Raw genomic sequence first — 19,866 nt, 5'->3', positions numbered from 1 at the left:
GCCACTTTCTCCCACAGTGTGCTCTCTCACTGGCAGTGGAAGCCTCCGCCTGAGTGGGGAGCAGCACCAGAACACGGAGGGCGGGAGCAGGAGCCTGGGGGAGTCCGGGGGGTCCCCCTGAGCCACCCCTGCCAGCCGACTGGAGCCCCAGGCAGTTTTCAGCCTACTATGTCCCTGCCGTGACGGGGAGTCAGCGGGTTTCTGCACAGGCTGTTCAAGAGCAGTGGCTCTGCATCTTACAGCGCCCCAGCAAGCTCGCTGGTTTTCACTCCAACTGAGGGGACTCCTCGTCCCGGTGCTGAACCCCATGTCTGGGTGCCTGACACGTGCTTCAGACCAGGACGTAAGGAGTGGGTTTTTGTCAGGGCTGGAGCACCGCTGTGACATCATGCTGTCTGAGCACGGATGCCCACAGCTCCTACTGTGTGTGGCTGGTGGGGAGCCCTGTGGGGAGTGGCTGTACGTCTGTCTGGCACAGACAGATGGGGCTCGTTATGATCATTCTTTGTAAAGATAGTATAAGGACAGGATATGCCGTCTGGTTTTCCAAGGGATTGAATATTATAATGTGTGATGTGCCCCAGCTGCCTCGTGTGAGCAGCATGACTGCAGGTGCTCTGGGTCCAGGAATGCAAACTCCAGTTAAGCCCTTGGGAGCCAAAGGAGCAGGTCCTAAAGGGGTCTGCTTACTCTAAATGCTCTTACACATGACAGTCATAGGGAAACACCAGATTAAGAAATGGATGCTGCCTGAGTTTAGTGTTGAATTATTATAAAATGTAAGGAACCTACAAGATTCTGGGTAAAAATTAATGCAGTGACAAGTGAAAATGATCCAAGGAGTACATACAGTAAGAAACAGAGTCCTGAATTTAATCATCTTGTCTGATTTTCTCAGTGGGTAGTAAATAATTAGGGTTTTGACTAATGTTTTGATTAAACTATAGAATGTGGTCAGTTGTGAAGTGTGAAAGTCTAAGGATGTTTGTAGTAAGGGTACTTGTGATGACACAGTTTTGGGGGTTAATTGCTGGGATGGATGAAATCGGCTGGCTGTGTGTGCTGGTGGAAGAAGAGAAGTTGTTGATGCAAGTGGAGGCACTAACAGAAAGGAGGCTAGTGAAAAGTGGAGGCTGTGTCAGTTGATTCAGGAGCAATAAGCTGATAAGGCTGGTTAATATGCCATAAGGTTTAGTGTTAATTCAGAGGATATAATTTTCGGTAATCATGTTAATTGTATTACTATAATGTTTGGAATAATGAGTTTTAGCCTTGAAGAAGGTTAAGATTTTGTACACAATCAGTACCGCAGGCGCTGGATCCCACAGCTGTTAGTGACGGTTCCAGTGCAGCCGCACAGGCGGGGAGCAATGATGGTAGGTGTTATGCCAGCTCATGTAGAATGGGTGCTGAGCGTGGTGACAGCAGCTGTAATGAAGAATGATATTGTGCCATCTGAGCATAGTAATGGGGATATCAAGTGTGATTTATATATTAGTATCCATATAGGATAGTGTAAATGCAAACAGGATAGTAATATAGACTACTGCCATTTGATAATTATGAAGTTAATTACAATTTTATGAGTCAAAATGTTTTTGTTTAAAGTAATTATCATACGTTCATTCTAATCCTTTTAAATTCATTCATAGGCTAACCTTATGGCTACTAGTAATGCGATTACAGTTTGTGCCATGAAGAGTTTAGTTTTTAGGTTACTCTTCTGAAATGCTCAGGGTAGGGGTAGGAGGAGGGCAACTTCTAGGTCAAATATAGGAAAGTAGTGACAACTGAGAGTAAGTAAATGGAGAAGGTGGGCGTGCTGGCCCTACAGAGTCACATCCACACGTGAGTGGGCTTGATTTTTCTGGACACTGACTAGAGGAGGTCAGACTGTGGTCAGGACAAGCTGTGAGTCTGGTAGTGTATTGGTGAGTGACGTCAGTATAAGCTTTATTGTTTCTCCAGTTACAGGAAAAGCTGTAGATTGGAAATCAGTTGTTCTACTTAATACTAAAAGAATAAAATGCTCATCAATAGATAGCGATCTATAGGAACAATCAAACTATCCACAAAATGCACTATCAGGCCACTGACTGAAATCCAAAATAACGAGATGTATAGGGAAATTTTAGTTGGGACAGAAAGCACAGAACGAGAAAAGTAGAGCCAATAATTTTGTGTAGTCAGTGGAAACTTTTAACCATGAAAACTACTGAGCCAAAAACTCCATCTGAAATTGAATTTTATATTCTTCTCACACTTGTAATAATATAAGTTCTTAGAGGAACTGTAATGAATCAAACGAAGTATTGTTTATGATTTCTTTCTGTTAGATGATGGTGAGCGCAAGTGAGGGGAACTTCAGAGGCTCATAGAAGTGAAGTATTAAGAAGTTATGGGAATTGTGTGTGTGGTCAGTGTGTTGTTAGGTGGTGTGAGCACATATCTTTATCTTTTTTCTGATCAGAAGGTAGATGGTCATTTTAGGATCTATGTGCATTTGCCTGTGTGTGTGTGTGGTGAGAGTTTGGTCGTGGGGAGAAGCACTGTGAACTTACCCATCCTGTACTGAGAGCTGTGGGACCTCCTTCCCTGCTAAAAATGACCCTGCTCTTGTCACCACATCCCCACCCATGACAGCACTTCTTTGTAATGAATGTACGTAATGTCCTGTTTGTCATAGACCAATGCAATGCATCCATTTATAGTTCATAAAGTTATTTATATTTTAAATTAAAAGTACTTATATGTATGATGGATTTTATGTTGTTACTCTTATTTACCTTGGTGCCCGAATTAATGATAATAGAAGACCCATTTCCTGAGACAAAGTTGACTTGCCGTTAAGAGTCAGGATCCCTCGTGAACACATCCTCACCGTTTGTCCTGACTGATGCATGACAATGTCATTGCAAGAGGAATTTCCCAAGGAAAAGCCAATGGTCTTCCTCAGAACCTCAGGGAGCAGGTCACAGGATGGGCTCCAGGTGGAATCGCTTTCCAAGGTAGATCTTAGTTCAGGGTAAAGTTACAGTAGTCGCCACCCCGAAACCCTTAGGTGATTCATATCCCCTCTGTCTTCTCATCCATAAAATGGGTTATTGAGAATGTTGTGTAGTTGGAACACTGCACTTTGAATTTGGTCAGTTGGCACAGTTTATTGCTTAGTGTGAGACCTCAATACCTTTGACCTGATGCTAATTGGTGATTTACAGGGGGTCCCGACTCCTGAGGGTTGGAAGGAATTCTGATTGACAGTAGGAGGAGACTCAGGATCCCTGAAGCCTGCTCACCCTGGATGGGACTCAGTCCCTCCAGGCCAGGGGATCCTGGAGCCAGCACAACGCCTGAAACCCGGCTGTGGGACCAGGAAGGCCCAGCAGTGCGGTTGGAAACGCAGCCCCACTGGGCCTGTGAGCAGTCGGGGTCAACTCCCCACAGGGCAGGAGGGTCTCTCCGACTCCTGAGACTGGCAGGCCCCATGTGCTCAGTATTTCTTGATTGAGTGAACACAACCACCCCCCATATCTAGACACCAAGTCTTCCCACCGCCCCAAAAGGGTTTCTCAGGCCCCCTCACAGCCAGTACTGCCCCAAAGCACAACTTTGCTTCTGTCCCACACGGGTAGTTTCTGCCTCCTTGAACCTGGGTGTAAGTGAATCACCCAAGTGCAGTGTAGGGTGTGTGACAATATATAATTATTTTTTATAGTTTTATATATTTTTGGCAAAAATCATAGGGCTTATTTTTATGCATGTGACATACGTACTTAAAATTAATGTGTCACCTACAGGTGTACTACAGATAAGGACGGCCACATGGGTGTGGCGATGTGATTAAGATGGTGTGCTGTTAAGAGCTTCTCCATCTTGTGGACGTTCTCTCTGCATTTTGTGTGCAGTGCTGAGCGAAGGGGAGTGAGGACCCCCCACCCTGCCTGTATATTTGATTCCTCTTGGTTCTGTCATTGATTGTCTACCTAATATGTTTTTCAGCCACTGCCCAAGGGAAATCCTGGGAATTTGGAAAAGGAGGAGGGAGCACCCCAGAAGTAGGGGGCAGGGGACATCGGTTGGGCAGGACCAGAAAGCATAAGGTCAGAAAAGTTTGCAGAGAGGACCCAGGGTTAGATGGCAGTTGGTGGTGGGGGATCAGTTAGGCGGGGCGCATTGTAAAAGTGACGTCACCCGGAATGTCCACTGTGAGGTGCCAGGGGCAAAGGCAGGTGATTGGTCGAGAGAGGGCATAAAGCATGGGGCGTTGCTAAGGCAGCGTTCAGACAGGAGAAGTCTTGGAGGGAGGCGTCTGGTCCCCTCCAGCTGCTCCTGAGAGTCCGCTTGCCTGCTGTTTGTTTTCCTGACCTGCTGACCTCCTGACCTGACTGAACCCTCCTTCCTCCCCTCAAGAGCTTGTTTGGCCCTCATCCTTTCTGTGACCCCCTTCTTCTCCTCCCAAGTGCCCAACCCCTCTTGCTGTCACACTCCCTCCCCACCCCATCCCCCACCCCTCCCCTCCCCAACCCTCCCCTCCCCTCCCCTCCCCCCTCCCCACCTGAGAGGACCAGGACATGGAGGTGATGGGGATGTTCTGGTCCCACATGCTGGGGTGTACTGGATATGAAAATACAACTGTGAGTAAACATCGGGCATCAGGTGTCCTCCTTTTTCCTGGGCTCTTTCACACTGTGGTTAAATAGCTGCTTTCTCATGGGGTCCTTGATGGGAACGCATCGTTGGTGAAGCCCGAGGCTCTCAGGACATGTTTCTTGACCAGCCTAGAGCGGCCCTGGCCACCGGCGTCCTCAAGATCTGAGTCCTGTCAGGACCTCTTGGACCAAACAGCAGGTTGACAGGATGAAACCTGAAATAGTTACTTTATTGCATCAAAGAAGGAAGTGTGAACATCCTAAAAGCCATTGAGTTGTATGCCTAAAATGGGGAGTGGGTGAATTATATCTCAGTAAAGCAGTTTTTTAAAAAGCGAGAAAATCCTATTTACTAGAAGTCATAGTGAGACTGGCTCCCGGAAAGCTTGTCAGGATCCTGCTTCAAGTTGTGCGTGTTCCGGTTCCGTCCCTGTGCGGTGTGCTCTCCTGTTTGTGCACCCTTCCTGGTGGTGACGTCTGGCAGTCCTGGGAGCAGTGGGGTCTCAGCACTGGGTTGGTGCTGGTCTGTTAAACAGGGAAATGTCATCTCTGCTCTGTGCTTTCTGGTTTGTTAACTTACAGCAACTTTGTTTTTTCTTTGAAGTGTATTCTTTTCAGAAATTTTAATGTAACAAAAATATTCAATAGCCCTATAAATTTTAAAATATTTTTATTGAAGTATAGTCAGTTTACCATGTTGTCCATTTCTCATGTACAACAGAATGCTTCAGTCATATAGGAAAATACATATATTCATTTTCATATTCTTTTTTTACCATAAATTACTACAAGATATTAAATAGAGTTCCCTGTGCTGTACAGTGTAAACTAGTTGTTGTCTACTTTATAGAGATTAGTATCCATGAATCTCAAACTTCCAATTTTTCCCTTCCCACGCCCTTTCCCTCTGGTAACCATAAGTTTGTTTTCTATGCTGTAAGTATGTTTCTGTTTTGTAAATAAGTTTGTCTTTTTCTTTTTTTTTATTCCAAATATAAGTGATATCATATGGTATTTTTCTTTTCCTTTATGACTACTTCACTTAGAATGACATTCTCCAGGTCCATCCATTCCCTGTTGCTGCAAATGGCATTATTTTATCATTTTTATGGCTGAATAGTAGTCCATTGTGTAAAATATACCACAGCTTCTTTTTTTTTTATATTTTTATTGAGTTATAGTCTTACAATAGTGTGTCAAATTCTAGTGTAGAACACAGTTTTTCAGTTATATATGAACATACATATTTTCATTGTCAGAATTTTTTTCTCTGTGCACTAGCATAAGATCTTGTATATATTTCCCTGTGATATACAGTATAATCTTGATTATCTATTCTGCATATGCCTGTCAGTATCTACAAATTTCAAACTCCCAATCTGTCCCTTCCCACCCCTCAGCCCCTTGGCAACCTCAAGTTTGTATTCTATGTCTGTGAGTCTGTTTCTGTTTTGTATTTATGCTCTTTTTTTTTTTTTTTTTTTGGATTCCACATGTGAGCAATCTCATATGGTATTTTTCTTTCTCTTTTTGGCGTACTTCACTTAGAATGACATTCTCTAGGGACATCCATGTTGCTGCAAATGGCATATTGGTTTTTTATGGCTGAGTAGTATTCCACTGTATAAATATACCACCTCTTCTTTATCCAGTCATCTGTTGATGGACATTTAGGCTGTTTCCATGTCTTGGCTATTGTAAATAGTGCTGCTATGAACATTGGGGTGCAGGTGTCTTTTTGAAGTAGGGTTCCTTCTGGACATATGCCCAGGAGTGGGATTATTAGGTCATATGTTAAGTCTATTCCTAGTCTTTTGTGGAATCTACAAATTTTGCACAGTGGCTGCACCAACCTGCATACCCACCAGCAGTGTAGGAGAGTTCCCTTTTCTACACAGCCTCTCCAACATTTGTCATTTGTGGACTTTTGAATGTTAGCCATTCTGACTGTTGTGATGTGATATCTCATTGTAGTTTTGATTTGCATTTCTCTGATAATCAGTGATAATGAGCACTTTTTCTTGTGCCTGTTAGCCATTTGTATGTCTTCACTGGACAATTGCTTGTTTAGGTCTTCTGCCCATTTTTGGATTGAGTTTTTTTTTTTTCTTATTTAGTTGTATGATTTGTTTATATATTCTGGCGATTAAGCCCTTGTCAGTTTCATGTTTTGCAAAAATTATCTCCCATTCTGTAGCTTGTCTTTTTGTTTTGCTTATGGTTTCCATTGCTATGCAAAAGCTTCCAAGTTTAATTAGGTCCCATTTGTTTATTTTTGCTTTTATTTTTATTGGACTTCTAGCAAATTCTTAGTTATCCCTTTCCTTTTTATCTTGGAGGCTGCCCCCAGGGACTCTGTGTCCAGCTAGGTTGATAGGGGAGCCCTGAGAGCCGAGCTGATGTGAAAATCAGTGGCTGCAACCTGCTGTGATGTTTACACTGAGGAAATGCTCAGGAGGGATGTGACCAGGAGGTGGACGAGTTGTCTTTTTTTTTAGTGACGTGTCCTTGTGAAGAATGTTGATTTCCCCAAAGCAGAAAGTGTCCTTCATGTCCTTAGAATTGTCTAAATATAAAGAAAATTCAGATACATGCTGTGAAATTTTTACTGTGTCAGGATAAATCACCTCCACACCCTAAAAAAGAAAGACTGAGAACACCTCATGGATTTAAGTGGTTTGTTCTGATAGGCTTCCACCAGATTCTTACAGACCTGGAAAAACCGAATGTCAGGAACAATCTTTGCACTGAAGCAGAATCAATGCCACGTGAACACTCCACCCAAAGAAGAGTCTGTTCTGTTTCTTTTGAGCCTACTAAGGAGGGCGTTTCTAGGTCATCTTTGTTGGGATTTTTTCCCTCAAAGGGAATGAGGCTGAGTTCTCACAGGTTAGTCAGCCCTCTTTCCCTACCACATCTTTGAGCATTTGGATAAACTAACTTGTCCTTCTCCACCATTGCTCATGGCTGCTGACAGAAACTGAGTCCATCGGCCCTGATGGATAGACTCTAGTTAGGAGGCAGCTGCTGACATCAGCACTCAGACAGTGCCGTGTGTAACAAGCATGCCCATGGTGGAGGGGGTTTTACCAGTTAGCGACTAGATGGTGTTTGTTTTTGTGCCTTTGATCTGCATGTCTCTCCTTTGTGCTGAGATCCACTGCTCTCTCAGACGGCAGCTATGCAAAGACAGTGCATGTTTTCCACCAGCACACATTTTACTGACCCCAACTGTGAGAGCTGACAATGACAGTGTTACTGATTTCAGACGCTGCTTTCTAGAGGGGTTTTATTTGCACAAGACTGAAACTTGGTGTCTAGATAAAGTACAAATTACATTGTGCATTTATTCCCTCCTATAATACTTATAAATCTAGTTTTTACAAAACTATGTGTTTGGCTTTTGTTTTGGTGACTGTACATTCCAGAAATACAAATTAATTTTCTTGGTGGCTGTTAATGGACGTAGGTGCAGTACTGTGAAATATGCATGTAAATTATTTGTACTGATTATTTTGAGTTCTCTTTTTATGAAACTTCATTCTTTGAGTAATCTTGTATAATATGATTAAAACTCTATTATACAAATCCCTATTTATTTCAGAAGTCTGACATTACATGCTCTGGTTCAGAACCAAAGTGAATATTGAAGAAAACCTCCATGGTTTTTAGATATTTGGGCTAAAATATATCATTAATTTTTGCTGGAATAGTAATTTTGACATTATTCTAAGAGCTGGTCTGCTTTCTCACTCATGTCCAGTCTATAAATGTAGAAATACATCTCTGTACATCTCTCTGTATTTTAACACATATCTTCATTGCTCTTTCCCCATACATGTTGGGTGTATTTTTGGAGACATTTCATAGGGGTTTGTCCAGGTACTTCATGAACATACAATAGAAGATGGAGGATTCCCATGCCCTGTAGGTTTGTGTTTGCTTATTTTCAATTTCAAGTTGGCTTCTACATTCATAAGTTAAGTTCTGTTAACTATTTTAAAAATATTTGCAATGTGCCTGTCAGCAAAGTCAAATCTCTAACATTTTGTGTATCAGGTATTTGACGTATGTGTGCAGCAGTGAAACTATTACCAAATCAAGGCAGTAAGCATGCCCACACTCCCAAGACCTCCTTTGAACTCAAGTGTCCCTTCTCGCCTCTCTGTGGAGCTATTTGAGGATGTGGTTGAGGGTTTCTAAAGATGATTCTCTGTGACATATACACTGGGAATGTCTTTGAGGTTCCTCATTATATCTAATATCTTTTCAGATCCTCGACACTCTGATTCTCCTTATCCATCCTGCGTCTGATGTTTATGAACTTCTGTGGAAGCTTATTCTTCTTGCTGCCTCCTGGGGAGTTTCTATTTTTCTCTTGTTCGTCTGGAGGACCGTCCTTGCTGTGAGTATTACTAAAGTACCTGACAGTGTCCTTTTAATCACACCTAATAGGAATTTTTATAGTCACTGGACATTTTATTTGCCTGCCTGGGCCAGAATCCAGGATTCTTTTCTTTGTTTCCTTTTAGATTACTAACTTGAACACAAATTAGTTTTGAAATGGAAATTTGTTGCAAAATCTTTATAGTAAGAACTCATTGAGCAAGACAACAGTATATTCTCAATGAGACAATGGCAATTTATAAACTCTTCTCTTCAATAACAAAACAGGAAGGTTAAGTATTTGGTGAGCCCATCTGTCTCTCCACCTGCCCCAGCCTGTGTGTTGGGTGACAGGGGACAGGGAAGCTCAGTGTTCCTGAGCAAGTGTGAAGTTAAGGGAACATCTTTTTTTTTCTGTTTGCCCTCCGTGGATGCATTTTTCTATTGCCACATTATTGCCACTGGATCTTCGACACTGTGATGATTCTCCAATATCTTGGCAAGGTTAGGGGCTGGCCTCAGTCTCTGTTCATCACTTAAAGTTTTGAATGAAGAAATATGTGTTAAGGGTCAGGGAAATGTGTCTTTACATGGTATTACAGTGGAGTCCTGCCTGGGTTTTACTGAACTATTACTCCTCAGACGATGACTTGTGTCTGAGTCAAGAAGCACGTTCGCTTCTTGAAAATGGTCGCTGTCCGTCCTGCTGCTGTGTGTGCTTTTACTACAGCCATTACTCACTTTCATTCTCGTCTGATGTCTCATTTGATGTCCGTTTGTTTTTAGCGGTCTTGACAAACCTTACGACCTCATATGTTACAATTGCTTATCAATTCAACAGTCAACGCTGTATAAGATTTCAGAAAACCTTTCATTGAATGAAAGGGGTGCATCTTAATCTTAGTATAAAGATTTTGCATTTATTTTTCTTTTAGTTTTCTCCTCTCTGTCTCTCTCTCTCTTTTGAAGGTTACAGAACTATCCAGGTTCTGGACTTAAGTGTGGATGTTTGGTTTGACAAAAAAAAATTAGATAAATGATGCATTACAACAACATATCATGAAAATAATATAGTTCAGTGTTGTTAAATATGAATATGCATTATGAAAATTGAATAGAGTGATGTTTATTTAATAGAATGTAAGCAGATCTTTTGTTGTAAAATAAGTTATTTACCATTGTGCTATCAGAAATGGTGAGTGAAAGATCGTGCCTTAAGTAGGAAATTCTGATTTTTCCTGATTTTTAATCATATTAATTGTTATGCTGAACCAAAGGGATAATTGTGATTTCAATGGATTACTGTTTTGATAGTTTATTAGAAATTATAGATTTACTAATTATATGTTTTGACTTCAAATTTAATGTTTCTTCCTCTCCTAGGTAAAGCCTCCAGTGTGTCAAGGTAAGGTATTAGGGTTTAGTTTCCTTTGTAATATTTTCTCAATACCAGGATTTGATGTGGATTTTAATTCAACTAAGAGTAAACACAATGACTTCTGATGTCTAACTGACTTCTCAACTCTTGAAAATTTTACTCCTGTGATGGTGTCTAAGTGACATCATAGAGGAAGTTGGCATCTATTGAGCTAAGAGGCCAGGAGGGTCACAGGAGTAGGGAGACTAGGATGAGTTTAATTTTGCATAGCAACCTTTAGGAAGCAGGTGATGAGAAGAGTCTAATTTTCGGAGTGTGTCCCTAATATGAGCTGGCTCTTGGTGAAAAGTAAAGATGCTGAAACACTACTTGAGCCTGTCAGGTCTCCCCAGGCTGAGGGAGGGATGCAGATGTAGCCAGGCGGTGTGTGTCACAGCAGAGGGGAAACCATGGGCTGTGACTCATAAGTGAAGGGAGCCATTCATGGCAGTGGGGACTTAATGGAAGTGATTCAGCCTGAGGATGATGCTTTCTATGCAGGCTTCACACTCTGCTGACCGAGTGGGGCTGTGCGTGGTGGGCAGGGTGGCTGCCCGGCGCTCAGTAGGCCCTCAAGGGCTGCTGTTGGTGACAGTTGATGCAGAAGGGCTGGTGCTGAGAAGAGGTATCTCAGCATCAGAGCATCCCCACTGGGCAGAGAGAAGACGTGTGTGCAATGTGTGGTCAGATGAGGGACTTAGATGCTTGAGAGAGGAGTCTGGTTCTGAGGGCTGCGTTCTAGAGCTTCACACGTGAAGTCGCCTGTGACTGGCTGTTTTACATGTGTTGCTTTCCTGAAGCAGTGATGGTAACATTCTCATCCTGGCGATAGAAAAGCTTGTCATTTAGGGCCTGTGTGTTATCCAGGTCCTCCAGTGACTAGGTGGGGAAGCCCACATGGTACCAAAGTGTTTAATTCCAGCGACCTTGTCCTTCAGTGCCCCCAACATGGTTTTCATGAAAGACGATCTGCCAGGCAGCAGGAAGACACTGGAGGCCTGTGCAGGCCCAGTCAGGCAACGTTTTGAACTTGCCTTCTGTGGTGTTGCAGATAGGGCCTGGCTGTGGGGTGAACCTGCGTGGGATAAGGGTTCTATTTTTTTTAAGCAGGGTCATGTTTACTTACCTTAGTAATTGGAGGAGAGAATGTTAAGGGGAAAGGATGCTTGGTTTTTCTTTTTCATCTCTGGTGATGTCAGAAGTATTTGAATGATTGAATTTTCTAAGAATGGTGCTTATAGCTGGGAGAGAATTTAGGGGAAGACTTTTTATTGTGTTTCTGCATCTTTGAAAAAAATTAAACTAGGAATCTCAATGATCTCACATTTAGATTGCCACTAAGATTTGCTTCCTTTAGGCACAGTAGAAAAGCTAAAAAGTTAATTATACTCATAGTGCCAGCCAGATAAGTCTCTACTGCTAATAAATCATGATAATTCTATTCTACTGGGTTTTCTTGCCAATATGAGAAATTGCTTCATCTCCTTTTAGTTACTTTAAAGCAGATGACTGAGCAGAGCAAGAATTTGGAGAATGAAAACAGAGAACTTGCAGAAAATATATCTGCTTGGCTGCAGAAGATATCCTTGTCCTTTTGCTTTTTTTTTTTTTTTTGTGATTTTACCTTCAGTTCCTCCCCCCTCTGGCAGTTCAGTTATTTGGCTCTCTTTTCCTTCATCCTACTGTCCTGTTCCATGTGTTCCATAAGAGGTCTAGGTTCAAAGCAAGTGTCCTAGATAAAAACAAACAAACAAACAAACAAACAAAAACCCCAAAAACAAATTTCTTCTGTAGAGCACAGGGAACTCTACTTGATATCTTGTAATCTATAATGAAAAAGAATGTGAAGACAAATATAAGTGTATATATATATATGTGACTGAAACATGCTGTACACCAGAAAATTGACACATTGTAACTGACTATATATCAGTAAAAAAAAAAAAGCAAGTGTCGTAGATGTAAAGCACCACTTTCTGAATTAGTGGAAGGGGTCACACACAAGATAGGTTCAGCTAGCAGTGTAATTAGTATTTGTAATTCTGTTTTCTTCATTACACTTTTGCATAGACCAACAAAGCAAAGAAATGCTTAGAGGAGGCCATCAGGCAAAAGAAGCTGCCCTCTGAGAAAGCACTGAAGTTTAAGCTACGAACCTCTTCTCTTGTTAGATTACATTCTGAAAATAGAAATGAAAGTAATGAGTAATTGTTACTAATTCAATGTTTCATTGAAGGAGAGCTTGAAAGCCATTGAGAAGGTGAATGAAAATTTGAATGACATCATTCAGATTGTTTGAGCTAAGCTGCAGGCAGTGAGGGACCAGAACGCCAAGAGCCCACACCTGGTAAGAGCTGACACATTGACCATAGCCGGGCTTCTGAGGCTTTTTGTGCCCTGGGCGAGCTGCTTGCTCCTGCTCCTCCTGCTTTTGGCCACAGCAGAGTGTGGGAGCCCAGAAGCGGAACCTCCCTGTGAACAATGACCCAGAATTTCAGGGACTAAAACCTCTGTGACTTTTTCTATTTCAGAGACTAGGAAATATGTCTTATTTTCACAACCTAGAGAGTTTTCTCACCATTCACACTGCCCTCCAAGATACACAGAAGATGCCAGGAAATACCTGAGAGGTGAAGGAAGTTACTAGACTAGGTGCACAGCTCCTTGCCCTGTTGATGTTAAACAGAGAATTTTCCATGTGAATTTGGGTAAACTTTGTTTATATTTCACCAGCGACACTCATTTGTGAGCTCTTTGACATGAGCAGTTTCCCACCCTTGCTTCCCCTTGCCGTCCAGTCGTGCCCTCCATTGTCCAGGGAGGAGGAAGCCTGTGGAGGCGAGGAAATATCTGTGCCTGGAGGTCTTTTTTCCACATTTCTTTATGGGCTTGACATTTGTCCTGGGCCCAGCCTGGATCAGCTGCCATCACAGGAAACTTAGGGGTAGTTGTGGGTACTGGCTGAGAAGGGACAGGATTCCAAAAGGGTTGAAGAGAAGCAACTGCCCATCAGAATAAACCAAGACTTTCTGGAAGAGATTGGCAGGCTGGCAGTGGAAGAGGACCAGCTGAAGAAGGAAATGCAAGATGCAAAGGGTCAGAACGAGCTGCTAGTATGCCCGGTGCTAGAACTTGAAGGAAGAGGCCCTGTCTGCTGTAAACTCTCAAATGGAGCACTGTCTTCAGCCCCAAACCGAAATTCAGGGAAAGTCTCAGATGCTTTCAAGCATGTGTAAGGGAACGTATAACACTTGCTTTCCTTTCTTTATAAAATTTGTATGTTCAGAATCATTTCACTGCCTTAATATCTTCTGGAGAGAATGCTCACCAAAGTCTTTGGACATGTACCAGGGATAATATATTTATTTTCTATGGTTTGTTTTGCAGTTAACAAAATACTTTGTTTCTGGAAAAAAAAAGTTACACTTTTTAAGCATATCACCCTGAGTTTTCATTGAAATCTTAGTACATACTTTATTTCTGTCCTGTGTGAAGATACTGGAAAAAGGAACATCTCCAGAGCACTTGAAAGGTGCTGTTTCAATGGACACTTCAGGAATTTGAGGTAAATGCCTCCAGTTGCAGCAGGATTTCCACTGTACACATTAGCTTTCACAAGGAACAACAATCTCATGTCTTAGAAGATTAAATGTTGATATCTACTCAAATTATTTTTCTTGGGAATTTAGTCACCAATGAGAATGTTTTAAGTTGAAATTGCTCTTAATAAATCTCGTGTCTGTGAAGCCACAGTGAAATCTGAAGAAATGCATGTGCAGGAGGACGTTCAGCTCAGCAGCAAGAAGAGAGTAAGGATTGTTACTCACCCCCAGAGATGCTTACCTCAGAGAACCGAGCATCACTGTGTCAGTGTTTAATTGTGCTGTAACGCATGGAAAGCAGATGGCCCGTCTTAGCTGATTCCAAGCGTACGATTCCTCTCGTGTTAAGTATGTGCACTTTGCTGTGGATCAGTACTTCTTGAATGTCTTCTCATATCTATCTTACAGCCAGGTGTTTCGAAGACCAGATCTGAGGGTTCGATGCAGCGAGCTGTGACAACTGGGGACTGCAGCCTGGAAGGTATGTTGCTTGTTGGGAAGAAAACCTTACATACAGGCTTCCTGGGAGATGTTGTGGCTTCAGTTCTAGACCCCTAGAATAAAATAAATATAATAAAGAGAGTCAAATAACTTTTTTTTTTGGTTTTCCAGTGCAAATAACAGTTAAGTTTACACTATACTGTAGTCTATTAAGTGAGCAATACCACTGTGTCTAAAAACCCCAATATTCATAACTTAATGAAAATACTCTTTATTACTAAAAACTGCTAGCCATCATTGGAGCCTTTAGTGAGGTGTAATCTTTTTGTTGGTGGATGGTCTTTTTTTTTAACTTTTTTTTATTGAGTTACAGTCATTTTGGTGGAAGGTCTTGAATTAACGTTGGTGGCTGCTGACTGGTCATTGTGGCAGTTGCTGAAGATCGGTGTGGCTTTTGCAATTTCTTAACATAAGACCACAATGAAGTTTGTGACAGGATTCTCTCTTCCTTTCAGGAACAAGTCCTCTGTCACAGGCAATTTGACACATTTTACACATAGTAGACCTTCTTTCCAAATTGGAGTCAGTCCTCTCAAACCCTGCGGTAATTTATCAGCTAAGTTCATACGCTCTTCTAAGTCCTTTGTTATTTCAACCTTCTTCACAGCATCTTTACCAGTAGATTCCATCTCAAGAAACGAATTTCTTTGCTTGTCCAAAAGAAGCAGCTCCTCATTCATGCACATTTTATCATGAGGTTGCAGCCAATCAGTCATATCTTCAGGCTCCACTTGTAACTCTAGTTCTCCTGCTATTTTCAGCACATCTGAAACTCCTTCCTGCACTGAAGTCTTGAGCCCCTCAAAGTCACACATCAGGATTGGAATCAATTCCTTCAAAACCCCAGTTCATGTTGATATTTTGACTTCTTCCCATGAATCACGAATGTTCTTAATGGCATGTAAAATGGTGAATCCTTTCCAGAAAATTTTCCATTCATTTGCCCAGACCCATCATTGGTGTCACTGTCTATGGCAGCTAAAGCCTTCCAAAATATATTTCTTAAATAATAAGACTTGAAAGTCATAATTACTCCTGATCCATGGGCTGCAGAATAGATGTCGTGTTAAGCATGGAAAAAGCATTCATCTCATGCATCTCCATCAGAGCTCCTGGATGACTTGTGCATTGTCCATGAGCAGTAATATTTTGAAAGAAATTTTTTTTTGTGTTTTGTTTTGTTTTCTGAGCAGTAGGTATCAACAATGGGCTAAAATATTCATGTTGTAAATAGATGTGCTGTCATTCAGGCTTTGTTCTATTTATAGAGCACAGAGTAGATTTCACTTGATTCTCATGGGACATAGGATTTTCATAATGTTAAATGAATATTGGCTTCGTTAGCCGCTAACGGGAAAATCAGCCTGTCCATTGAAGCCTTGATGCCAGGCGCTGGCTTCTCTCCAGCTGTGATGGTGCTGGGTGGCCTCCCCTTGCAGTTCTCTGCATTGAAAACCTGTTGTTTAGTGCAGCCACCTTCATTAGCTGCCTTAGCTTCATCTCCTGGAGCACTTGCAGCAGCCTCTGGGTCAGCTCTTCCCGCCTTACCTTGCACAGGTATGCAGTGGAGATGGAATCTTGCCTTAAACTTCATGGGCCAACACCTGCTGGCTTCACACTTTTCTTCTGAAGCCTCTTCACCTCTCTCAGGGTTTATAGAATTACTGAGAACTAGGGACTTCCGCTGGATTAGACTTTGCCTTAAAGGAATGTCATGCCTGTTTTAATTAAAATGATAAATAACCAAATATTTCAGGAACTACAAAAATGTGACACAGAGATAAGAAATGAGCAAATGCTGCCAGAAAAAAAATGTCACCAATGGAATTGCTGTACTCAGGGTTGTTACAAATCTTCAATTGTTTAAAAATATGCATTACCAGGGAGGGCAATAAAATGAAACTTGCCTGTAATAGCAATGAATTTGCACTGGGAAGGTAAAAAGGGGATTCCTGCCTTCAGAATTCTCTCCTTTCTCCACTCCCCAGCACAGCCAAGCTCTTGAGTGCACATGTGCACACACAAACCCAGTTGTTTTATGTTTATAGAGGGTAAAAAGAAAATGCAAGATCACCATGCTGCATCGGGATCTCTGAACGAACGTGAGGAAGATGGTTTCCAAAGGCAGGTGAAGAAAGTACGCGTCCTTGATGAAATCAGTGGACAGAGAACTATGGACACTGAAGGGTAAGACGTTTCCGTGTTAATTATGACAATGTGTGAATGGATGTGTGGAGTTATGTGGATATTGTAATATGTTTCAGAATACTTACCACCATATTTTCTTTACCATATTCAATCAGTACAGATGTGCATTTATTTTTCGACCTTGATTTCTGTAATCTGCTGCTTCTGTTCATTCTAACTGGTTACCAGAGACTTGTTTGTATTTAGTTTGAGATTTTAGCAGGTTCTTGGACCAGATTTAGTCACTTCATTATCTGGATCCCCCTAGGTCCATTTTTATTGTCCTTAGGTTTCAACCACTTCAAAGTGTCATGACCTGCCATGTGTCTATCATTTTTAATAAACTCTAGACATTGGGTAGAAAATAGAGAAAATTTGAGGCCTCGTGTGAGGTTAACTTGCTGCAGAGAAGGTGGGCATTACAGCTGGCAGGTGGTCAGGGCGCCAGCAGCGCTACATCCTGTTAACCCGGTTAGCAGCTGAGATCAGTCAGTGCAGCCAGCTTTCGTGAGGCCCGTGTGTCTCCTGTCCACTTTTGTTTCTGGCATGTAGCTCTCGTGGATCCCAGCTAAGTCCTGTGGGTCTCTCTAGGGATCACCTTCGCTGACGGACCGTGAGCTCCAGCTGCCTGACTGCGGTGCCCGTGCGTAGGGGGCACCGGCTGCCGGGCTGCTCTGCATCTCAGTGGTTTCCTCTGCAGTTACCGGGTGACCCCCGGGGAGGTGGGCCCAGTCCTGGGCTTTCTTCTTCTCCATCTTGGCCTCATGTCCCTTTCTGGTTTGTTAGCAATTTGGTACATTTGATCATGGATTTCATAATTTGTCCAGAGTTTCCTGTCATTCTCAGGGAGAGGTCATGGACATCACACCCATTAACCCGCTTTCAAAAACAAACATTTCCTTATATTTCCTAAAGGATCAGGTTTTGCTCCAGGTTTTGACTGAAATCTGGGCTCTCTGTGGGAGAAATCAAACAAGTCATGAACGCTTGCTTTACCCTAATGTGTTTGGTTGTGATGACTTGGTCAGACCCTGATTCCCACGCTGAAACACAGTGAGCTCGCGCTGTCCCAGGCACAGGATCCTGAGCCTGGTGGGGGGGAGGGGGCGCAGAGCACACCTCACTTGGGCTTTTCCTGTGTGTTTACTTTATGCATAAATGATTAGGGGTGGGGACGCTGAAGGGAAGCCCAGATACCAAACACTTGCCAGAGGCCTGAGTGTAGTTTTTTCATATTTATTAGTGGGGGTACTTTAATTCTTTCCTGTGTATTTATCAGCCTGAGCATTTATGGGGAAGGGCGAAAGGAACATGGAATTCTCCCCTTCCAGTTTCTGGGAGGGAAACTGGCAGAATTTCAGAGTTTCTTTCCCCTCTTAGGAAGGTGGACATGAACGGATGTGGGCTGGTGGGAAAGCAGCAGCTGTTGGCAGCAAAGGAGGAGGCAGAATTGGCTGAAGAGGAGACAAGATAGTACAAGTGAGTTCAGCTCCTCTGTAACTGCGGCTCTGAAAACACCTGTTGGATTTTTTGAAAACTTTTCTAAAATATTTAGACACAATATCATAAACCGACCCAAACAAAAGACATTTGTATACATGGCTTCACACAGGAGGAAAAGTGTTAAGTTTTACACATGTTAAGTTAAACGTTTAACTTTAAAAAGTATTAAGTTACTAAGAATTTCCTGGTCCCCAGTGCTGGCCAGACTGAGAGGAGAGACGGTTCACAGAGATGTTTCTGAAGGTGCTATAAACCGTTCTCACCCTGAGGATAGCAGTTTAGTGTAGCGTCAGTCGGACCAACACACATTCCCGTGCTGCTGGGGAGACCCAGGGGTAAGAAGTAGGGTCAGGATGTAAGGAAAGGAAGAATCAAGCTCTGTGATGAAAGATGCTCAGCACAGGACACGTGAGGGAAATGCTGAGAACGGGAGGGGGAATTGTGTCAGCGCAGAACCGGGCAGGCGTTCAGTAACAGTGACGGAAGGAGTGGCAGCAGCGACAGCTTTGCACCTGCTGTGCTTCTGCAGCCGTGTGCAGTGTGTCTTGAGCGGTGAGATGATGTGTGTGAGTGTGCAGTGCAGATAACGTGGACTGGGGCAGGTTATTTAACAGCATACCCAGCATTGTGTCTTCTCTGATGCAACAATTTGTAACTCATAGGATAAGACTTGAAGAATGTCATGGGCAAATGCGGGAAGCAGAGGTCACTTGGAGACACCAGGTAACCTGCCTTCCTCCTGACACACCGAGTCCTCAGCACCTAATGCAGACAGTTATTGTGGCCCTGAGAACCCCTTGCCATGGGGTGTTTCTTGATGTGTTGACTTTTTCAGGTAACTCTTGCCGAGAAGAAGGCCCAAGACAGCTCGGTAAGAATTTGTTTCCTTCCTTCCCTTTGTGCACAGTCGGCCACAACTGAACGTGGATGTGTTTTTCTCCCACAGCTCAGGGCTCAGGAGCTGGAGAGGGAAATCTCTGAATTGAGAAGGGAAAACTCTGACCTGAGAAGGGAAAACTCCTCTGAGCTGAGAAGGGAAGTTGCCCACCTGAAACAGAGGTACAGAATTTTGACACATTTTTACGGGTGTTTTGAGATTTTTAAGGACTGGTTGTTTTGTGCCTAGTAGAGGAATTCGTGGTGTAATTTGTATTGAAGTCATTCTTTATCTTTAAGATTGGATGCAATCTGCAGACGGAGGCAGGCAGAGGAATACATGAGGCAGGAGCCCACCCCAGGAGGACCGTACAGGCTGCACCCTCCCCTGAGAGGTAAGGAGCACAATGTGAAGTGCGGCAGCTCCATTTCTGCAGCAGGAGCCGCCCAGTGGGCTGCTTGTCCCCATGGGTAGTTGTCGGGTTTCCTGGACGCCATACCACACACTTACTGTGGGGAACAGGTTCACAGCTGGGTGACAAGATGCTGTTTTCTTTACATGCCACCAGCCAGCAGGGCTCTGTCCCCTGTGAGCAGTGGAGCTCGAGCCCCTCCAGGGACTGCGGGCCGCCCCCCAGGCTCTTGGTTGGCTGGCGTGGCTGGCATGGCTGGTTTCTGTGCGCTAGAAGACGTGAGAGTCAGCCCTCTCTTCCCGCCTGGACACGGTTTTGAAGGCTGAATTTTC

At 43.1% G+C, this 19,866-nt stretch overlaps 1 long non-coding RNA gene across 1 annotated transcript; it reads left to right on the top strand.

Annotated features, from left to right (window-relative positions):
• The first annotated feature begins 19,059 nt into the window (after nucleotides 1-19,059).
• On the top strand, nucleotides 19,060-19,539 carry LOC135318589 (uncharacterized). Its single transcript, XR_010376756.1, has 3 exons — nucleotides 19,060-19,116; nucleotides 19,192-19,304; nucleotides 19,422-19,539. It is a non-coding gene; the product is annotated as an uncharacterized LOC135318589 (long non-coding RNA).
• The last annotated feature ends 327 nt before the right edge of the window (nucleotides 19,540-19,866 follow it).

Source organism: Camelus dromedarius, chromosome 19, assembly GCF_036321535.1.
Source record: "Camelus dromedarius isolate mCamDro1 chromosome 19, mCamDro1.pat, whole genome shotgun sequence".
NCBI classification, from domain to species: Eukaryota; Metazoa; Chordata; class Mammalia; order Artiodactyla; family Camelidae; genus Camelus; species Camelus dromedarius.
The sequence above is the reverse complement of the archived record's forward strand: the minus strand, read 5'-3'. Positions and strand labels throughout refer to the sequence as shown.